This window comes from Gossypium arboreum, chromosome 10 (assembly GCF_025698485.1).
Source record: "Gossypium arboreum isolate Shixiya-1 chromosome 10, ASM2569848v2, whole genome shotgun sequence".
Classification (NCBI taxonomy): domain Eukaryota; kingdom Viridiplantae; phylum Streptophyta; class Magnoliopsida; order Malvales; family Malvaceae; genus Gossypium; species Gossypium arboreum.
The window spans coordinates 30,349,705-30,357,316 of record NC_069079.1 but is presented as its reverse complement, the minus strand read 5'-3'; the positions used below and the strand labels follow the sequence as shown (position 1 = coordinate 30,357,316).

The window sequence follows — 7,612 nt, the reverse complement described above, 5'->3', positions numbered from 1 at the left end:
ACTTACTGGCATCGGTCCTGTCAAGTCTTAGAACTCGAAACACAATTCTAACACGAGCCTACGGGCCTTTAACCTAGATTCCATTTCAGCACGAAGCCTGCGAGTATTTAAACCCGGATACAATTCTAGCATATAGCCTGCGAGTCTTTAAACCCGGATACAATTCCAGCATATAGCCTGTGGGTTTGTAAACCCGGATACAATTCCAGCATATAGCCTACGGGTCTTTAAGCCCGGATACACATATCAAATATCATACCTATTTAATCATTTACTAACACATCTTATGGAACATTTCACATTAGTAGCCATTTGCTACATTCGGACATAAGCTTCATATGAAAACCATCATTTTCATTTTGGTTTAAAAAAAATCATACATACATATCACATATACCTCTCACCAATCAAGCTTAAGCTGAATTGGTCATTCAACAATAGATCATGTACTTAGATTATTTACCACACAACTTAATTCAAATAGAACCAACAAGATCAAAATTCATCTAGTATATATATATCAAGACATCATTAATTTTATACTAAAGGCAATTACTCTAAACTTACCTCGGATATTTTGAACAGTTGCGGATAGGCTACTCGATTGCTTTCTCCTTTCCCTATTGGATTTAGTTCCTCTTTGCTCTTGAGCTTTAATTTAAACAAATGAATTTGTTTAATTAATTACTCAACTTTAATTCTTTAATAGTCACATCTGACAATCATATAATTTCAATGCATATTATGTTTTATAAAACATGCCATGACTCGATTTCATGTTTATTTAATCTCTATCTAAATCGCATGCACAAACAAAAATTCACCTAACTTATTATGCTGCCTTATGCACGAATTCAACCATATATATATACGAATATCAACTTATTGAACATTTATCACATTTCCACTTGCTATTTATCAATAATGTCGCACACACACACAAATACATTCATACTCATATGCATGCAATTCCATGGATGATTACTATATGACCCATTCATTTCTAACTATTCAACTCAACCTTCATATTCAATTTTATAGGTAATGCCGAATGCCCAACTTAATCAAACTGAAAATTTAGTTTTCATCATTTTAATTAATTACTACTTATTCCTCAAAATTTCAAATACAAGGTAATTAGTACTTATACATTTACACTGAATTAACAAGCACTTATAGACTTTGGTCGAATGCCATTAAACACAAGTCATCAAAGATCTTATTTTTAATCACCGTATATATATAATTAGTAAAATAGATTGATTATACATATATACTAGCAAAACCGAACATAATTTTACCTATGCATAACATTACTCACATTCCAATACTCATATTATTCAAAATCATACCCTAAAAAAAAGAATTATGAACAATGCCGAATCCTTAGATGTTTAAACATCTAATTTACTCAATTCAAAACACCTAAACGGCATTTGTTCAAGACATTAAGCAACTCCATGTTCGGCTATTACACATATGAGCATTAACAATTCATACTTTTAACAAGATCAACTTCTTTCATCAACAAATTCTTCATCAAAACTTAAAGGCAATAATCAAATTCCTTCTTTATCAACCATAACCGAATGTTCAATTCATCCATCAAAATTCAAAATTTTGTCATGGGCTAAGTAAGAAACATGATGATTAACCTAAAATAAGCTAGAATTTCAAAAATCTAACACAATTTACTAGCCTTCCTTATGATTCAAATGGCCGAATGTCTTGCTCCTCTTTTTCTTTCTTTAGATTCGGCTAAAAAGAACAAAGATGAGACTTTGTTTTCTTCACCATTCTTTCTATTATTATTTTATTTTATTCATCTATATTGTAAAGTATAAAGCCATTTAACTAATAATTAATACATATATTTAATATAAAAGCATCATCATGGCCGGCCACTATAAAGAAAAATGGATATTTGACATGCAAGTCCAACCTTTTTATAACATGCATTAATAGACCACTTTTAAATTTACCTATCACATTTCACAATTATCTCACATAAGTCCTATTTAATAAATTTCACATACAAATGAAAAAAATTAAAGCATGAAACTTTCACACATGCATGTACATATACAATAAGCATAGAATATAACAGTTAATTATTTTTATGACTCGGTTTTGTGGTCCCGAAACCACTTTCTGACTATGGTCAAATTAGGGCTGTCACATGCTCACCTTGATTCAGCTCATGCACCTTCTCTATAAACCTTTCTAGATCATGACTTGTAATGCATCCTTGGACATATTGCCCTTTCAAATTCGCTTGTGTTTTAACACGAGCCCTTAAGCAAAGTGAAGTGATTAATGATGGGAAATAAGCACTTCTTGTCTTCTTTTTAGCACAGTCATAAATCTTATTGAGAATAATTTTCCCAACATTACTGGACTTTTCTATCAAGATTGCATATAACAAGAGCATTCGTTGCATATAACCTATGATCTCACAGTTCACTCTTTCATCTTGCCTATTAGACTGAGGGTGATAAGCAGTAGCAATCTTGTGTTTCACATCATATTTTCCAAGCAACCACTTAAGCCATTTGTTCAAAAAGTGAGAACATTCATCACTAATAATAGCACCTGTGTCCCAAATCATGTAACCACATGCTTATGTAGGAATCGTATGACTACCTTGGCATCATTTGTAGGGTATGCTTCAACTTCAACACACTTGGACACATAATCCACAGTAACTAAGATGTATTTGTTCCCACATAAGGAAGGAAATGGTCCCAAGAAGTCAATGCCCCATATGTCGAATAATTCAATCTCCAAAATGTTTGTTAAAGGTATCTCATTCCTCCGTGATATGTTTCCGCTCCTTTGGCATCTATCACAGTTCTTCACATAAGCATAAGCATCTTTAAATAGTGTAGGCCAAAAGAAACATGCTTGTAAAATCATTGCTGTGGTACGTACACCACCAAAGTGTCCCCCACTTAGAGATGAATGGCAATGATGTAAGATCTTAGCAATCTCACTTTCAGCTACACACTTTTGGATTATATTATCTACATACTGTTTAAACAAGAACTAGTCCTCTCATAAATAATAACGACATCATGAAGGAATTTCTTCCTTTGTTGGTATGTCAATTCTCGAGGAATTATTCCTCATGCAAGATAATTAGCAAAATCAGCAAACCAAGGTGTTTCATGAATTTGACTCACCTCAAATAAGTGCTCATCTGGGAAATTCTCGTTGATAGGCACATATGATCGAGTTACCTCATCTTGCTCCAACCTCAATAGATGGTCAGCTACTTGATTTTCAAAACCTTTTCTATCTTGGATCTCAAGGTCAAATTCTTCGAGTAAAAATATCCAACAAACTAGCCTCGATTTCACATATTTCTTTGTGAGCAAGTATTTAATAGCCGCATGGTCATTAAATTCTGTAACTTTGATACCTATAAGATATGAGCTAAATTTGTCAAAAGCAAAAACTATAGCAAATAGTTCCGTTTCAGCTACCGTATAATTGAGTTGGGCTCCCGTCAAGGTTCTACTTGCATAGTAAATGGGGTGGAACACTTTATTCCATCTTTGACTCATCACAGCTCCAACAGTGTAATCACTTATATTGCACATCAACTCAAAAGGTGTGCTCCAATCGGGTGTAATGATTATTGGGGCTGCGATTAACCTTTTTTCAGCTCTTCAAAAGCTTCTAAACATGCTTTGTTGAAATCAGACACTATATCTTTCTCTAACAATGAACGTAGTGGTTTAGAAATTTTCAAAAAATATTTGATAAACCTTCGGTAAAAATCGACATGACCTAAGAAACTTCTGACTCCTTTCACATTCATTTGGGCCAGTAATCTTTCAATTACGTCCACCTTTGCTTTGTCAATTTCAATTCCTTTCTTTGAAATTCTATGCCCTAAGACAATCCCTTCCTTAACCACAAAATGGCATTTCTCCCAGTTAAGGACTAGATTCGTCTCTTCGCCTAAAAGCATATCAATGAATATTGCCATCATGCATCGTTGGAATGTTGCAGGTGCATTGCATAAACCAAAAGGCATTCGCCTAAAAGCAAACGTACCATACGGACAAATAAAGGTTGTTTTATGTTAGTCTTCCGAAGCAACAACTATTTGGTTATATCCCAAATAACCATCTAAAAAATAATAGAATTCATTATCTTCCAGTCGATCTAACATCTGATCCATAAAAGGCAACGAAAAATGGTCCTTTCGAGTGGCTTTATTCAACTTTCTATAGTCAACACAAATTCTCAAACCAGTAACAGTTCTTGTTGGGATCAATTTGTTACACTCATTCTCAACAATAGTAATTCCACATTTCTTTGGCACACACTGTACCGGACTTACCCACGAACTATTTGAAATACAATAGATGATTCCTGCATCTTTCCATTTGATCACTTTCTTTCTCACAACTTCTTTCATAATAGGATTAAGCCTCCGTTGCCCATCAATTCGAGCTTTTTCAACTTCCTCTAGAATAATTTTGTGCATGCAAAATGAAGGGCTTATACCTCGAATATCAGCTATAGTCCAACCAATTGCTTTCTTAAATTTCTTTAAAACATAAATTAATTTCTCTTCTTTATCTTTTGTCAGTTCGGCTGAAATAATCACAGAAAAAGTAGAACAATTTCCTAAATAAACGTATTTCAAATAGGAAGGAAGTACCTTTAGTTCGAGTGTAGGTGGTTCTTCGATTGACAATTTGGGTTGTACAAATCCTTTGACTTCCAAATCCAACGGTACAAGCCGTGTGGATTGAATAAAATTCTCCAGGTTGGCTTCCATCACAGCTATGTTTTCTTCACCTTCTTCATCCTCTAAAGGGTCAAACCCTAAGGCTTTCTCCAATGGATCTTTTTCAAGATGGCTTTCCATAGAAATCAAGGTTTCTATTTCTTCCATAACTGAGCATTCTTCTGTCGGATTAGGAAATTTCATCGCTTTAAGAATGTTAAAAGTTACCTGATCGTCTTGAACTAGCATGGTGAGTTCGTATTTCTGCACATCAATTAACGTTCTTCTCGTGACTAGGAAAGGTCTTCCGAGGATAATTGGCACTTCCTTATCTACTTCAAAATTTACTTCAATAAATTTATTGACTCTTACCAAAACATTCTCGATCTTTCCTTCAGGGTATGCTAAATATCGATCCGTTAGCTGGAGCATCACAGTTGTAGGTCTTACTTCTCCTATCCCTAGCATCTTGAAAATAGACTTAGGCATCAAGTTGATACTTGCTCCTAAGTCATACAAAGCTTTACCACAATACGATTCACCAATGTTACAGGGTATCGTAAAGCTTCTTGGATCCTTCAATTTTGGTGGTAGCTTGTTCTGCAGGAACGCATTGCACTCCTTTTTCAGAGCAACAGTTTCATACTCACTCAATCGTTTCTTCTTGGATAGTACATCCTTTATGGACTTCACATAATTCATCATTTGTTCTAAAGCCTCCACCAATGGAATATTGATGTGTAAGTGCTTCAAAACATCCAAAAACTTCTTGAATTGCACCTCATGTTTCTCCTTGTATTGCTGCAATCTTTGTGGATATGGAGGTGATGGAACTTTCGATTGAACCCAACAACTCTTCTGAGTAGGTAAATTTACATCCAAAGAAAATGTTAAAGTATCTGAATTCACTAAGTTAGGATTTACTTTGTCAATCTTTGCAGATTCTAACTCTTTTGGTGTAGGGACTTCAACAGCTGGTTGACTTTCCCCCTTTTCAACAAGCTTGTCCTCAACATCAATCAATCGGGGTTTCAAAATTTTACTAAAATTTTACCCAAGATTCTTAGTATTGCTTCGCAAGATTCCTTGTGGTCTATTCTGAAGCTCCGTAGCTAACTTACCCATTTGGTTTTCCAAAATTTTCAGTGCTGCTACTTGACTCAGGATCAAAGCGCCATTCTTCACCATGTATGCTTTCAACAAGTTCTCCAAACTATTTGATGATTTAGCTTGAGGTGGTTTTGGAGCTTGTTGATTAAACCCCAGAGATTGGTTGGGTCTATGCTACATAAATTTGTTGTTTGGTCTATTTTCTTGGTTGCTCCAAGAAAAGTTGGGGTGATTATGCCATGAAAGATTATAAAAGTTGGATTGGGGTCCATATCCACTCCTATTTGATGTTGGTTCCCCATATAGTATACTGGGGATTCAATGAGCAATTCTCAAAAGAATGACCTTCCCTACAGTACACACAGGAAACTACTTTAAACGGACTTGGTGGATGAGCTGCAAAATTATTAGCACCATTAGTGGTAAACTGCTTTAACATAGAGGAAATAGACGATACCTGAGCTGATAATGAAGTGAGAGCATCAACTTTATGAGCTCCGGCTACATGTCTTCCTGAAGTTGTTTGATTTGTTGACCATTGATAGTTGTTGCTCGCGATCCTCCCGATGATCTCATAAGCCTCATTATAAGACTTAGACAAAATTGCACCATTCACAGAAGCATCTACCATCAATCTTGTATGTGCATTGAGACCATTATAGAATGTCTCCAATTGGATACAATGAGGAATCCCATGATAAGGAAACTTATGAAGTAACTCCTTGAATCGCTCGCAAGCCTCATACAAGGACTCTTCATCTAATTGTTGGAAAGTTGTGATCTCGTTCCTCAACTTAGCATTTTTGCTAGGCGGGAAATACTTAACAAAAAATATCTCTGCTAATTATTTCAATGTAGATATAGAACTTGGTGGCAATGAATTGATCCATGCTCGTGCTCAATCTTGCAACGAGTACGGAAACAACTTCAACCTCAATGCGTCTTCAGTCACACTGGCTATCTTACATGAAGCACTCACTTCCATAAACAATCGAAGGTGGAGATGTAGATCTTCTGTGGGCATTCCGCTAAATTGGCCCACCGTTTGTAGCATTTAAAACATCACTGGTTTCAATTCGAATTGGGTTGCTTCAATATCTAGCCTTTTAATTCCTAGATTTAACTCATTGAAAAGCGGCACAGCATATTGTCTGATGCATCGATCTCTATCATCGGCAATGAGTATAGGATTTAGTACATGTTCAGCTTCATTACCTTGGTCTTGATTTTGATTTCCAAGGTCCATCTCATTCTGTCTCGGAGCTATTTGTTCACGTCTTCTTTTTCTAAAAGTTCTCTCAACTTCAGGGTCTACTGGGAGTAAATCGATAATCCAATCTATGCTCATAAACACTTGAAAAGAAAATTAAAAAATTGAAATGAATAAGTTAGTACTGTTAGAAATAACCAAATTGAAAATAAATAATTTCACAAAAAATAACTATGGCAACAGTTGACAATCCCCGGCAATGACTCCAAAAACTTGTAACGCTCGGGTTTGTAAAAGTGTACAGAGTCATTATCAAGTAATAAGTAGGTATCAAGTTATCGTCTCCATAGGGATTGTATTTGTGCTAAGTCACTTAATTTTTAAATGTGTATTAACAATTTGATAAATAAAAACAATATAATTGAGAAGTGATGAAAAATTAAGTATGTGAAACTAATACAATGATCCCTAATGCAATTTATCCTAAGTATGCAAACTATATGAATGAGATAGATTTTAGCAAAATTAACACCATAAGCAACAATTAT

General features: G+C 34.9%; 1 non-coding gene across 1 annotated transcript; it reads left to right on the top strand.

Moving 5' to 3' along the window:
* Positions 1–6,543: 6,543 nt before the first annotated feature.
* LOC128283075 (small nucleolar RNA R71) lies at positions 6,544–6,650 on the top strand. The gene has a single exon (XR_008273417.1). It is a non-coding gene; the product is annotated as a small nucleolar RNA R71 (small nucleolar RNA).
* The last annotated feature ends 962 nt before the right edge of the window (positions 6,651–7,612 follow it).